We start from the raw sequence: 16,343 nt of genomic DNA, 5'->3' as shown, positions 1-16,343 counted from the left end.
ATCACCCCCTATAGGAACTACTCATACTTGCATGTTTGTTGCAGTCTGCTTCTAGGAAAACCCAAACCAAGACACATTTAGATTTTAAAAAATGCATGAGACTGAGTGGGAGAGCAAGGAATACAATTTAGGGTGAAAGACCTGGATGTTTTATTTTACTATGAACTTAATATGAATCAATTACTGTGATGTGGAAGAGGAAATTATTCACATCTCAGATTTCAAAAATGGAAAACTAGTGTCCAGATCAAGTGAGGTTTTACAATCATTATCGTCAGGCTGTGTGTGTAAGACCAGGCCCCTCACTGGAAGAAAAGCATCACTGAGTGAGACAAAAAGATATAGGCCATGTCACCTGAGGAAGTATTAAAGGAACTGGGCACATTCATCCTGTAAAAGACCTGTCCTCATATTGTAAAAGAAGTTAAAGTGGACTTATTTTGAATGGTTCAGCCAAAGAAGTACTAATTGTACTTAGGGGGTAAAGAGAAAGGAATTTAGTACTCATAGTACAATTGGAATCAGACAAACTTGACTTGGAATCTCACGTAGATAATTTACTTTGTGAACTTTTTGAGCCTGGATTTTCTCACCAGGAAAAATAAAACTATCTCCTGAAGCTGGACATATAGAATAGAGAACCTTATCCCCCCTGCCAAATTCTGTAAAAACTGATGGTTGTAAACAATGGCATTGGGAGCCTTGCAAAAGAAAAACCATGACAATCAAGCATTAAATAGAGACTGAATCTGTAGTATATATTGCATATCAGATTCCTTTGATCAAGAGGATGCATGCCTAGCTCAAGATGCTTTTCTTCTAAGAATCTGGGTGCACTGAAAGCGTCCATATACTCACATTAGAAAATGTCATTTTGTGGCATCTTTATTCCCTGTCTGACCAGGTGGATGCTGCTCTATCTTTCCTTCAGAGTTAAGCCTGTCAGTGGGATCACCCCCACTCCCACCCTCTTGCCAGATCATTTTAGCTTAGACTCTAGAGAAGAGAACAATAAAAATTTTTAGTATCTCTCCTCCCCCAGTTTCTCCCATCTCAAGTAACAGAAACCCACTCACTGTTCCTTCCTCTCAGAGACTCTTCTTGTAGATACCCCAGGAGTGAAGTGCAGGCAACAGTGAGTGCAAAGGCCCTGGGGTTACAAGAGAAGGGAGTGCAACTCAAGTGAAGTGAGCTACAGGGAGAGAGGTGGGAGACGGAGTGGAGAGGTAACTGGAGGCCAGAACAAATGTCAGGGCCACAGAGAGCCCTTCCTAACTCTTACCTGAAACAGTGCCCTGATCTCTGTCACTTGCTAACCACCTTACCCCATTTTATGTTCCTTCTCAATGCTAACAACATCTGGCATATTCTGTTTTTTATTAATTGCCTAGATGTTTCTTCACATCAGAGTGCAAATTCCATGATAGTAGATACTTTGACTAACTTTTTATTTATATAATCTCTACATCTACAACAGTGGCAGGCCAGGGTAAGCAATCAATAAATATTTGTAAAGCATGAAATGCATGTTGACCCTGAAGGCCTATCAGGGTCTTGAGACAGTAAGTATGTGCTGCATGACAAGCCTATTAGTGACTTATAACCAGCACCATCTGCCAGGCAGTTCATCTGGTCTGAGTCAGGCTCAGCACATTTCTTGGGCCTTGGTCATACTCATATGTCTCTCATCTGACACTCTCCCAGCAATTGGGGAAGGGGCACAAAGAGGATGGAAACTGGGTTCTGTGCTGCTCTTCATCCTGCAGGCTTCTGCTTGTGTTAAGTAAGCTCCTATCCCATTGGCCAAGTTACGAGAACCAGCCCAGATTCTAATGGTGGAGAACTAGATTCTGCCCCTTGATGGCCAGAGTTAAATAGTACGCTGTGGTGATGCGGAGAGGGAGATTTGTGGCCATTTTTGCAATCTACTGCAAGCTCTTTTTTCTGTCTCGTCTAATGGCGGATGTTTCTTTTATTGAGCCACATCCCTATTTTTGGAGCAGCCACTGAACTGTCTTCTCCACCTAAATATTACCTAGTGCAGACTTTTTAAATATATTTTATATAGTCTCTGGAAGTTTATGTCTCTTCATAAAATTGTTGGGCATCCTCAATTGCTCTGATATTGCTTTATCCTGCTGGGTGTTTTTGTGGGTTAATTTTGAAACATGTAAGATATTCAAAAATCCAGAGAACTGTCACTTCTAGGTGACTCTGGCATATGTTTTTCTTCATAATTTTCATGGTTGGAATGAACTAATACCATTTCTGTCTATTGCAGAAGCATTTTATCATTGTGGCATTTTTAAGTCAACATCTGGTGTGCATGTACAATTTAGTTACTCTGTTTTTCTTTTCAGTAGGTTTTTCTCTTGCCATTTGGAGAGTCTTTTTCATTTCACTGTTGGCCTACTCTTTTGTCTATGGTACAGAGTGCCTTGTGCCGCATTTACAGAAGCATTTTTACTCACAGAGCTATACTAAAACACACGTGCTAGGACATACTGAAATACGCACAGAGGCAAACGTTTGCTGTAGCAGATGCTGTTTGTGTTCCTCACCATTTCATGCAACTTGCCAGCACCCACACTTATTGGTCTGAGAGTTCCCTCTGGCCTCCAGGGTCTCATTCGCCCACTCGCAGCAGGTTATAAAAAGTGTCTTGAATGTGTGAATATATACGTGTATATTTACATGTGTCATGTATCCATAATATGATGAAGAAAAAATGATGCGGAAGTCATATTTTTTAAAAAAAGATTTGAAAAATTAAAAATTAAATATATTCACTTTCGCTGTTAATTTCAGGAGTGGAAGGGTGATCTGAGTACTGCATTTAATGCTTTTAATTTGCTTGGTGTTAAGGATGATTAGTAGGGATAGGAAAGCACAATAGCAACAGATCTAGTTCATATTACTAAATTATAAGTTGAAGCATCTGTAGGAATACTTTGCCCCACAATATCTCTAAATGTCATCAGTGCAGCTAAGTAAGCACAGAGAAAATAGCTTTTTTCTTGATGCACTCCTGTAGGAAGGTAGGATTATATCCTAATGTCTGCTCAGACAGCTTTTTGTAGAGTGTGTGTGCATGCATGTGTGCATGTGTGCGTGTGTGTGTGCGTGTGTGTAGCAAGGAGGTGGAGGGTATGTATCTACCACAAAACCAAGTCATCTTGCTCTCATTTTCAAATGCTTATTTCATTCGTCATCTAATGATGGTTTATTTTGTGTATTCCTGTTTTCTCCATGTGTTCTGGGAAGGATGAGTTGCTCTCATCTTCTTAGATGCTCCTACAAAGGACTGGAAGACACCCGGAACAGGGAAGTATTAGCAGAATATTATCATACAGACAATTGCATACATTAGGCTAACATCACCCTCAGTGGTAACTATATAATTTCTCTTTTCAAGAATTGGTTGTATTTAGAGTTTTATATATCAATATCAGGATTTCAATAAACATATGATACCTATTTATTTAATAGAAAAAAAATGGTTACGATTTAATAGTAAAACAAAATAATCAATGGAAGAGAAGCCTCAAATCAACTTGTCTGATGATTCCATTCATGGCCCTGGGAAGTACCCAAGCTCTTCACTCAGCTTTTAGATGGAGTCTCTGTTTGTATGTCATTCTTTAATGGATGGTGCCAAATCCGATTTGCTGGTGAAACCCAGAGGTAACAAACTAAGATGGAGCAGTTGAGATGGAGGAGCTTGTACAACAGTGCTGGGAAATCCTGGGAGCAGTAAATCCCATGAAAGCCTTATCACCAGTCCTCCAAGCCATGTAGCCAGTGGTCCAGAGAGACCTGCCTTGGGTGTATAATGCTGTGGATCAGCAGCTAAAATTCCAAAATAATAACATGGTATTATTGTCAAAATCTTAACATGCTCGCAGCTGCCACAACTTCATAGATGCCACCTAATATGAGTCACTTCAACTAGAAGATGACTAGGGAGGAAGTGGCAGAAATGATTCTAGAATGAATTGCGAGCTTTGCACTTGTTCTTGCCAATGTGTTATGCTCCTTGTACATATATTGTGGCCTAAATTTAAAACATTTCCAGGAGCAATATTGAATGTTTGGTTAAAATTGCTAATATAAGAAGAGCTATCAGAAAATACAAAACTCAGCACTTCTGGTTATTATCATTTCAAGTATGTGGGTGACAGCCCTGAAGTCAAATTCACGAGAAAATGTTTTTACTTTCTTCTGGAGATCATTCTCCTTACTGAGGTACAGCTGTAGCAGCTACCTGCCTTACCTTTCCCGTACTCAACTGCGTTAATTTCTCATGTATTAATAGGCTCTCATATTTTAATACCCCGAGAGCACTTCCTATCTAGTTGGGAAGAAATATTCAGGAAATGAATCCCAATATCACACACCAGTGGAGCTCTTTGTGAGACTTATTGGGGCTTCACTAGTACATGGACTTCTGGAATGAAGTAGAAAGCAGGGGCCCTGTGGGCCTGGAGCTGGGAACTGATAGTTCCTAAAGGGCATATCCCCAAGGGGGTTAACAGAACCCCTACCCCTACCTACGGTGCCTAAAAAGGGTTCAGCGTAGTAGGGGTTAGCAGTTAAGAGCATGACCGAAGTCGCTTCAGCATAACCAGACTTGGTTACTCCCCATACAAACTACATCACCTTAACTTCTTTAAGCATTACTTCCTCCTCTGTAAAATGGGGATAATAAGAGTACTTTTCTCATAGGGCGAGGATTAAATGAGATAGAGTATAATCCAGTACCTGGCACTAGTTGTAAATAAATGTCAGCTGCTGTCATTCTTATTCCTGCCAATACTGATATCCCAATATGTCCTGTCTGTTAGACGGAGGCACAGGAGAAGGGTCATGGGCAATGCTTGGTATTGAGTTATGCATGTGTGGGACAAGACGATTAACAGGATAGGATCCAGGAACCCTGCAAGAGGTTGTGGGGGTGGAGAGGGAGACACGTGACAAGATGATCTATTTGTCTTGGGAAGAAGGATGCACTTAGATGTCTGGAAGGAATTAGGGTTGTGGTCCAGTGGGCTGAGGTTTAGGGGAGGGCTCAATGTCAATATGGTACTAAGGCAAAAATTCAGTCCTAATAAATGAATAAACATAGCAAGCATGAGGGCAAGATATTGGGTATACAGGGCTCACCTCATGCATACAAGCTTCGGAGACTATAACAGGAGTAACTTCAGATCCAAATGGTGGTACTGGTGTCCTTGCCACAGTTGGGGTCTGTTGAGTAGAGAAAGTGGCTTCCAGGAGAAAAACGTTAATGAAGACTGGTGAAAGCAGGGACTTAATTTCTGGTCAAGTTTTAGGCTCAGTCCTGTGCTCTCATTGATGTCGTTGTTATCTGACTTTCTCCACGCTCTTTCTTTGGATGCTGAGACTTGTCTTTTCCTATGTCTGAGGTGGATTTCCGGTTCTCATACTTTGGCTTGAATTTGGCAACAGATGGTACTCCAATTCCTCATTTTCCATGCTGTATCCAGATTACACTGTGACCTCCTTGAAGACAGGGAAACATCTTCCTGATCTTTGAATCTTGAGCCTATATTCAGAGCCATATATTACAGAAGTTCAGCAAATATCTTTGGGATAAATGAATAACTAAATCTTCTTGCAGGATCCAGCCCAACAAATCTTGACCCTGTTGTTTCTTATGTCTTTACATGGTTAATCTGTATGGATATAGATATGAGGAGACATCATGGTTAAATCTATGTTATAACCAAATATGAATCCAAAATTAAAATAAAACACTAACAGCAAAGCCTTATGCACCATAACTTGGCAAGCTTCTGAGAAGAGGTTCCAGTAGCCTTTGTGATTTATTCAGTGGTGACTAATTTTAGCTTATTAGGAAGGTGAAATAAATTCAACTTTTGTTTTTGACAAAATCTTTCTGACAGTCCCTAAATCCCTCATGTCCTAAATATTTCTTTTCCCATTATCTAACTGTTTGAGGAGGCAAAAGCTGATAGACCTCTGTTCCATCAACTTCTGTGCTCTAGAGGCCTCCTTAGTTCTTACTTGTGTTTTCTCCTGGATGTGTCAAGTCCTTACTAAAAAAGAGATCACAAAGTGTCCGGAATGCCTTTTGGAAACTCCAGGAAATCCAGGAAATGCTCTTATTTGGAAACCTATAAATTCTCCACCTAATTCTACCATTAGATAAAGTAAATGGGCTCAATATTAATGTGAAGTTAGTTGATCAGTATGCTTTAGAATGCTTAATAAGCTGGCGTGGCAAATGCTGCTGGTACCTTGTCATATCACCCCAGCACTATCTGTGCCAGGGTGCTCTCACATACAGTTGCATCTCTCTGCTTGAGGATTTTCCCTGGTTACAGGAGCAGACACCACCAGTGATAAGAGCAAGCCAATAGTGCTAGGGAGTTAATGCTCCTGGGAGCAGTCCTCCACCGATGATGGATAGGGAATCGATCAATAAGTATCTGACGTGATAGAGAGTTAATAAGTATCTGACGTGCCGCCTGGAAGTCCCCAGCAGGAATTCCCCTGTTGAGCCCAGTTGCCCACAGTGCATGCTATAGTTGCTTCTTTCCCTTCCCTGCCTTACCTCGCCACTCACCTTCCAGTGCTTCCTGGGATCACCTCCTGAATAAACTACTTATATTCAAATCTTTGGCTTGGGGTTTGCTTCTGAGAACCCAAACTAAGAAATATCTGGGCAGAAACAGACATAGGCCGTCAATATAATTTCTTACTGGGTATTGAGATGAGCCCATAGAAGTAGAACCACTGTTTCCAGGTCTTAGTATTCAGGTGAACCCATATGCATAGCAACTGGATGGTGAACTGAGGTGGGATACAGAAGTCCAGGGGGACTCAACGCCAGTCTACGTTTCTGCAATTTAAATGAATGTCTTTTTCTCTGGGATTATCGTTAATGAAATGATGGTCACAGTAGATGGATTTTTTCCCCATTTCTTTTCTTTTTTAAAATAAAATTACTCAGCAGAATGAAAAGTTAGCAACTATGTAATATACCCAGCAACAAGCAATTTTTCTGCTTAGTATTGTACCTGTCTGCAAAAATCCTAAAGTCCTAGGAACACAGTTGTCATGGAAGATCCAAGGACATAGAAAGCATATAGATATTTCATGATTGCTGTCTACATATCTGTGAGGGGATCTACTAAACCCTGTGGTCCTCCATACCCTTTTGAGTGAAGCAAGGGTGTTGATGATCTCAGAGGCTTCTTTTAAGGTTTAACAATCTTTAACTGCTCTGGGCTGTAGGGACTCTCAGACTATAAAACTGCAAATGTGTTGTCTGGTGGCCTCACATCTCTCTTTTTCACATCTTTCTGCTTCTTCAAGGCCTACCCTAAATCCCATTAGGCTGTTTTTCCTAAAAATTTATCCATTCTGAGGGCATGAAGCATCTTCTAATCATCCTTTAATCTGTGATATGGGGGGGGGGGTATTTATTTAATATATTTACTGTGGAATAATTATGACTTTTCAATTTATGCATCTGAGTTATTTGTTAGAGACTGGCTGAGTTGGTTAAGAGCTGGGTAGGGCCAGAGGAGAGCTGGTGCTCAGAAATTGCTTCCAGAAGAGAAGAAAACTTGAGGCAGAGAAAATCTGAGCAGAAGCTTGTTGCTCTGGGAGATAAGAAGGAGGCAGACTATGTGGGTCCAGGAGAGGCAGCGAACTAGGGATATCCTTTCCCCACATCTTACATTGAGCTTCAGAAATCTAAAGTGAAGAATCAAAGCAAACATATCTGTAGACTTGTAGGTGAGCAGGTGACAACACCTGGGGTATTAGTCCATTTCTGTTGCTTATAACAAAATATTTGGAACTGGGTACTTTGTAAGAAAACAAAATTTACTGCTAACAGTTTCAGAGTCTGGAAGTCCAAAGTCCGGGGAACACGTCTGGTGATGGTCTTCTTTGGTGGTGGCTTTACAGCAACTCAGGGGTCTCACATGGCAGAATATGGTAGAGCACAGAGAGAGAGAGACATAGAGAGAGAGACTCATGTGCTCTTCTTTTAAAGCCCTCAGAACCACGCCACTGACCACCATTATTAATCCATTCACTACAGCATGGTCCTACAATCTAATCACCCCTTCAAGGCCCCACCTTTCAATTATCATCATAGGATTTCCCACCCTCAATAGTTACAGCAAGGGATTAAGCTTCAATGAGTTTGTGGGGGACATTCAATCCACCACACCCTGGGAGCCTACCAGAGTGGTGAACCATTGGTGTGATTTACTTGCTCTTTAGAATGGAAGAAAAAGGACTGTTCAGATGGAGATCTGGCCTCAGGCCCTAAAGAGGAGAGATAAGGAAGGGAGAGCATGTGTCACTGTTAACAGGAAGGAGGGACAGGATAGTGGCTCAGAGGTCAGCTTCAGGCCAGTGCACATGTCAAATCCTTGATGTTTCACCTTCTTATTCTTTTGTGTTGTTGGTATGGTGTTTCTATGAGTCCTTCAAACTTTTGAGCTTCCTTTAGGTTTTTTTTTTTTTTTTTACCATTTTTAAAAGTAATAAGTATTAATTATTAAAAATTTGGAAAATACAGAAAATCAAGAACAATTAAACAAATTACCAAGAGTTTTCATGCATTTTGAATTAATTATTTCTGTTTTTTTCCCCATTTGATATTTGTATATCAGATTACAAAAAGCTTTCTGCGAATTTTATAGCAGTGGTGTCATAGAATATATGTGTCTGTGTATACATACATACGTTACATACATATATACACACATTTATACATGTACATACATACACAGATATAGATAGATATAATTTTGTACCCTGATTTGCTTCACTTAATTTTATGTTGTGAGCATTTATTTTTTAAATTGTTAGTTTTCAAAACATACTTTTTCTTGTGACAAAATATTATTTCACTCAGCGAATTCTTGTTATGTGTTTTCCACTTTGCTAGATACTTAGGTTATAAAGGTAAACAGATCAGAGCCAATATCAACTTCCTTGAAGATTACATTAGGACACAATCTCATAAATATTACTGGCATTAGTGATTGTTCCCAATAATGTCTCATTGGGCATAGCTACACTTGAGGTCAGCATTGTTTGTGATCTAATTTATTTCTTTATATAAGCATTAGTGGTACAGAAAAGTACATTAGAGATGTTCTCAGTTTTGTCCTGGCCCATCCTTCTTAAACTCCTGTGTAAACTGGAATAACACAAAGAGAGGCTATATTAACTTCCTGATGACAACAACTAGTTAGAGAAGTCCCAGCATAGAAGAATAACTGAGTTCCCTCTAAACTAATCTTAAAACTGTGATGGAAATAGAGCACCTCCTTTTAGGATTATTGTTAGCATAAAAGAACAGCCCCTTTGACCCAAGACTTCCTCAATGTATAAAGTGGCATATGAGTTTGGGATGGGAAATCCTTACACGTGCCCTTCACATCACCGTATCAGGTGTCTACCTGCGGGCTCTGTGGTTTTGCAGATAAATAATGGTTAATGGAATGACTTGCTATTTCAGGCATGTCTGTTTTCACCACATCAGGAGTGACAATATCCAGTAACTCTATGTAATCAGGGATTTTAAAATTTATTGGATTGGTTACATTTTTTTCTAAAGTAACAAAGGTCTTCTAAGACAAGTCCCAAGTGCCCAAATCATAGGTATACAGGTGACTTCATAAATTAAATGTACCATGTCTTGAGCATCTAGATCAAAAAACAGCATTATCAGCACCCCAGAATCCCCCGTATAGATAACTATTTTTAGCAGCATGGATAGGTTTTATCTTTTTTAACTTTATAAAGTTCATTCTCTTTGTATCTGGATTTTCCTCAATATTGTGTTTGTGAGAATCAACCACATTGTTGAGTGCAGATTTACTGCGTGTTTTTTTTTTTTTCATTCTTACTACTGTGCATATTTCTTCGTAATGAATATACCACAATTTATTTTTAATTCTACTGTTGATGAACTTTTAGGTTTTTGGTAGTTTTGAGTTTTTAAAAATTGTTCTGCCATAAAAATGCTTGTAGAAATCTTTTGATATGTAATATGCATGCATTTCTGTTGAGTATATACTAGGAGCAAAATTACTGAGTGATAGGGAATGCCTATCGTAAGCTTTGAAAGATATTGACCAACTGTTTTTTAAAGTGGTTTTACCAACTTATGCTCCCACCAGCAGTACATGAGAGTTCTAGTTGCTCGTGCCCTTGCCAACACTTGACACTGAGCGTATAGTTTTCGTTTTAATTTTTTAATCACAGTGTTTATGGGAAATAATCAAGATTCAAAATTTGGGGCAGTATGTTCAGAGAGACTTTAATCATCTTTTTATCAATAATGTTTAATAAGCAGATATAAATCCAGATAATGTGTTACTATTCCATTTTTACTAAAGGCGCAAAGAAGTTAGTTCAAAAGATAATAGTGTTTATTTGAGTTTGTCTTTTTTTCTGTCCTCTGAAAAAAAATTTAGACACAAATATTAGTTTTCCCCTAACACTTACTTCACAAATAGCTAATAGTAATAAATAAACAGCTGCAATCCCTTTTTCCTCTTTGGAAAAATGGCTTAACTGAGCCCTGCTAAGCAAGCTCAATGACCAGACAATTGAGAAATGAACTTTAACAAATAAATAAAGTTTTATTAGAACACAGCCTCACCTGTTTGTTTACGTATTGCCCATGGCTGCTTTCAGTCTACCAAAACAGAAGTGAGTACTTGCAGCAGAGAACACGTGACCCACGAAGCCTCAAAGATTTACCATCTGGCCCCTTACAGAAAACGTTTGATGACCCCTACCCTAGAGATATGTATTCTACTTGCTAGCAAAGTCTGCAAACCATTTAGTGAAAAAACCAAAGTCTCAATCCTCATATGTCTTCAATTAAAATTGATACCTCCAGGACAGGGGTCATCAAACATTTTCTGTAAATACCTGTTTTGAGGGGATAAAACTTCATTTATGAAAACTGAATTTGAATTTCATTTATTTTTCATGTTTCATGAAATATTTTTCTTTTGATTTTTTCCCAGCCATTTAACAATGTAAAAACCATTTTCAGGTGTGCTGGATTTGGCCTGCATGTTGTGACTTCCTGATCCCTGCTCTAGGGTTTTAATTGCTGATAAGCCCTGAGAAGGCAGAGACCTTGTCTGCTTTGTTTCACTGTTCTCTAACCCCGGCATCACATCTTACTCAGAGCCAATGCTCCGAAATATTTGTGGAACAAAATACTATTGCCATTTTTAAATTATGCAGTATGGCACAAATCCCAGGTTGAAATTTGGAGAGCTTTATTTCCTTTATTTGACATATGCCTACTATGTGTCCTCTATTGTGCACACAAAAAAAGATATTGTTTACTGGACCTGATGCCAGCTATTCAGAAGAAAAACTCATTAAATTGTCTTTCATCATATACCACAAATGTCCTATATTCAGGACACTGGATATTAGTATAGTAAATTCATGTGTCTATGAATAGCCACAGTTATTATCTGTCAGGCATTCTGATGAGAAAATCAGGAGAATAATTTAACAATGAAGTGAGAGATACTTTTTCCCTTTTCCATGGGTAAACAAGAGTACAGCTAACGTTTCTGTAGATAATTGACAATAAATTATGCATAAGTGCAGATTTATAAACAAGTCAAATCTCAGTATGCAACATGAATTGATAAAGTACATGCTGGTAACACCTGAGTTTTCTTTTACCTCCTCATTTTTAAAGTGAATAGTCATCAAATAACAATTTTAGGCATTCACAATAGAATAAAGAAGGAAGTAAATCATCAGTAAAATTATCGCCACGGTTACCAGTCTTGACATTTTCGTTGCATCTTCCCTCTCTTCATTATCTTTCTCTTTAGTCAGGATACAACAAAACTGCAAACTTTGGAATTAAATCTGCTGGTATTATATTCTCTTTTTGTTATTTAATAGCTGTAGGACTTTAATTACTTAATATCTCCATCCCACAGATTTCTTATCTGCAAAAGTAGGATAATAATAGTATGTACTAAGAGTATTATTGTAAAGATTAAATGATATAATACTGCAATTACTTACCATAACAGTTTAATAAAGGTTAGTTGTTGTTGTTATTGAAATTTACGAAACAGGCATCACACTAATTTGACATTTTTTGTCTCCTCCCCTCCCTTTTCCTCCCCCTCCTCCTGCCTCTTCTGCTTCTCATCTTCAGTGGCTTCACAATGTCCCATTTTATGGCTGTACTCTAAATTATTGTTGAACATTTAGGGTTATTTTCCATTTTTCACTACTCTGATATTATAGTAAATACCCTTGTATATCCATGTAGGTTTATTTCTCATTGCATCTCTGATTATTTCAACTTTATGTTTTCCTAAAATGTAATTACTAGGTTAAAATGTAAGCATATTTTTAAACATTTTTTGTGTGTGTGTGTGTGTGTGTTAAATGTGTTTTGTGCTATTCTTTTTTTAATGTAATTTTATTAGTATTGTTTTTTACATTCTAGGATGCTGTCATAGATCAGTTGGGAGGGAGGGAGAGGGGGAAAGGGGAAGGAAATGGGATGGAAGGAGGAGGAAGGAGGAGGGGCAGGATTGAGGCCTGTGACACGCCCCTCATTCCCACAGGGGAGACCAGGGGGCTTCCAGTGGTGGCGTGGTCACTGCCAGGCTGGGTACAGATATCAGGGGGTGTGGAAAAGCCCCGCCCCACCACCATCCCAGCTCAGGAACCTGGGGCCCTTCTTGCTGCAGCTTGGTGGTCATTGCTGGGCTGGCTGCATGTGTTGAGGGAGTATGGCCGAGGCCTTTGGCCCCCCGCCGCCATGGGTCAGAAGAGCCCAGGGCACTTCCTATGGTGGCTCGGTGGTCACTGCTTGGGCTGGCTGTGGGTGTCAGGGGGGCATGGCCGAGGCCCAAGACCTCCCCTACCACCCTGGCTCATGAGAGCCTGGGGCACTCCCTGTGGCAGCTTGGTGGTCACCAATGGGCTATAAACTTTTTTAAAAACTGTATTAAAATTGGCCTTTTAAAAAGCTTGTACCATGTGATAGTCATAAAAGTAGTCTATGAGACTGGCTGTCTTACTACATGTATATTTTACCACTGGCTATTAACTGACTCAGGCCAGATAATACTGAGTTTGTTCCAGAGACCACTATTTCTGCCCCAATGGCTGTTCTACATTCTTCCTTAGTGTTAGAATCTCCAATTTTTACCTAAGGATGTGGGCACAGGAAATAAAGACTACATTTGCCAGCTTCCCATGCAGTTTTATATGGTCATTATGCAAGAAAATATGGTGTGTGTGCAAATTCTAGGGAGTGACCTTTAAAGGAAGAGGGTGTGAGATCCATTTCCCTTTCCTCGTTCCTGCTCACCAGAATGAAAACATAATGTCTGCAGCTGTATCTGTTGTGCACCATGAGGTGACCTTAGGAAAGGTCACCAGTGGAGCAGAAAAATAGAAGCAGCCTGCATTCCTGACACTGTAAAGCCTCCAAAGCAGCTTGGAGCTCCTATCTTCTTAAGCTACCTTTTTCTGGAGTTTGTAGCCAGCTTTAAGTCTTCCTGTTTCTGATAAAGGCTTTTCTTAATGACTTTCAAAAGCTCTTTATAAATTAAGACTATTAATCCATTTCTGACATTTTAAAAGTATTTCTGAAACTGATTTTTAATTTTTCTCATGGTCTTTGTTGCATATAGATGTTTATTATTTTTGTATATATTTAGAATAATGTTGACAGTACTTGCTCTGTGTTAAGCATTTTTTCTAAACATGTTCAAATATTAACTCACTTAATCTTCATGACAAATTTTTGAAGTGGAAACTCATTAAATCCCAATTTACAGATAAGGAAATTTGGGCATAGAGAAATAACTTGTTTAAGGTCGCACATCTAGTGAGTGACTCAGCTGGGATGTTGGAAGCTGGGACCCAGAACCCATGTTCTTAACCATTGTGCTGTGCTACCTCTCATTAGTATGTCCTCCTAATTAATCTTTGCATTTGTGACTACTGTGATGGTTTGGGTCTTAACAGCCTTCCAGATTTTAGAAGAAGTAAATTTTTTTTCTTACTATTTTTGTTTACATTTTCATATTTAACACTTTATTACATCTAAAATTTATTTTGATCCATGGTATAAGATGAAGCTCTAATTTGATGTTATAAAAATATAAAAATCATTCACTAACTTTTGAACATGTATTTCTTTTTCTCTGCTAGTTAAAGTTTCCTTTAAAAAACTATGTTTTCATGTATTTTAGCATCCATTTCAAGACTCATTCTTCCTTTAAATTGATCTGTATATTGATTCATGCCCTATTTATTAAATATTTACAAAAGGCCTATTATGAGCTGAACACACTGTTTTAGTTGTTGCAGTTTTATAATATGTTTAATAAAGGGCAGTTCTCTCCATTTGAAACCATTAATATTTTATTAAAATATAGTTAACAGGATATCCTTCCATTTGAGATTCATTTTATTAATAATAAAATCTATTTTGTGATTACTTAAATTTATGAATTAATTTGAAGCAATTGACTTATTTTCATGATTCACTCTTTACAGTATGTGTCTCAGTTGATGCAAATAATCTTTCCTGGCTTTCCGAAGTACATATACCCAAGATTATCTGAGATATTTATATGTATTTTGTTGCTATTGATTATCATTTAGCTATTACTTTTTGATAAATAGAGCACTTTATATTTTCTATATCTACTTTTCATTTGTGAATTGACTAAATCTCATTAATTTCTTTAAAATAGTGGATTATCTTGAGTTTATAAGGAAATCTTTGTCTCCTTTTTTCTAAATGGTATTATTATTAAGGTTTCTTGGCTTATGGTATTGTCCAGCACTTCCATACCACTGACAAAAAAAGAACACAGTTAAAAGAAACAGTTTTGTTTTATTTAGAAATTAATGGGACAGTTTTTGTGTTCATTGATAACAACTTTAATGTTTTTTATTTTAACCAAAATGAAGTCACCTTCTTCTCATTTTATTTAACAAGAAATATCATAGCAATAGATACTGAATTTTATTAAATGCCTTTGATGTATATAGTTTATTCTCTCTTGATTTTTTGATGTGATATATATTTAATATTTGTCTTAAGCCATATATGCATTCTAGTGAAAACTTTACTTGTCATATTGTATAAGGTTAAAAATTGTTATTGAAATACCTAATATAGAATTTTTTTGATAATCTTCATAAGTAGGATTGGGTTCTAATTTTCGTTTTTGTGCTGCCTTTGTCAGGTTTAAATATGAGAGTTATTTAGCTTCACAATGTGAATTGGGTAGTTTTCTATTTTTTTTTTTTCCTGTTATTTGGAGCTGTTCATATATCCAGGGGGATTATCTATTTTATTTTTTGAAATGTTTTAAAGTGTTCACTAGTTAATTTGGACTGGCCTCTCATTTAAAACAATTAAAAACTGACAAATAAAATTTTATGAAAATTCTTAAAGGCATCAAAGTCCGACAAATTGTAAGAAATTGTCATGCAATAATTTAGTGAAGAACGCAGATGTAGGTAAAACAGTGAAACCAATTTTTTATATTTTTTTAAATAGAGCTTTATTTTACAACTAAAATTGTTTATGTTTAAGGTGTACAACTTGGTGATACATGTACATCGTGAAATAATCCCCACAAGCACACTAATTAACATATCCATCATATCACCTCAGCTCTGCGTCTGACTAGGGATCAGAAGCCATCTTAGCAACAAGAGAATTGGCTAATTCTGGCACACTAGATTTTGCGTTTTTAAAGCTTCATGTTTGTGGAGGGGGACAGAGGATAAAGACAGGCGGTATAAGAGGAGAAACCCCTAAATTCACACACCAAAGTATTCAAATAAAATATATCCCACCACCTTACACCCGTGGAACTGCAAGAAACATTTACTTCATGACAGGGGCTGTTCTAACTGCTTTACGTACATTAGCTTATATAATTTTCCTAACTGCCCTATGTGGTAGATATTCCTATCCTCCTATGCTTCATCAATTCTAAGATACTTCTTTTTTCCTGATTTTAACATCTCAAAGGGATGTATCTTACAATCAATAGCATCTTACTATTTTAATTGTTAATAGTTTATTTTTTCCTTTCTTTGAAGCACATACAATAATGTGGGTCTTACAATCAATGCGTTTTAGAATTGAGGAAATAGCTTATTGTTTTGTTCTCATTTACAGGTGAGAAAAAACCTGAGGCAATGACATACTCATGTTAAATAACTCATATCTTGTAGTTGACAGAATAAGAATATTGTAGTCCATAGAATAAGAATTTGAACCCAGG

This window comes from Cynocephalus volans, chromosome X, assembly GCF_027409185.1.
Source record: "Cynocephalus volans isolate mCynVol1 chromosome X, mCynVol1.pri, whole genome shotgun sequence".
Taxonomy (NCBI): domain Eukaryota; kingdom Metazoa; phylum Chordata; class Mammalia; order Dermoptera; family Cynocephalidae; genus Cynocephalus; species Cynocephalus volans.
The sequence above is the reverse complement of the archived record's forward strand: the minus strand, read 5'-3'. Positions refer to the sequence as shown.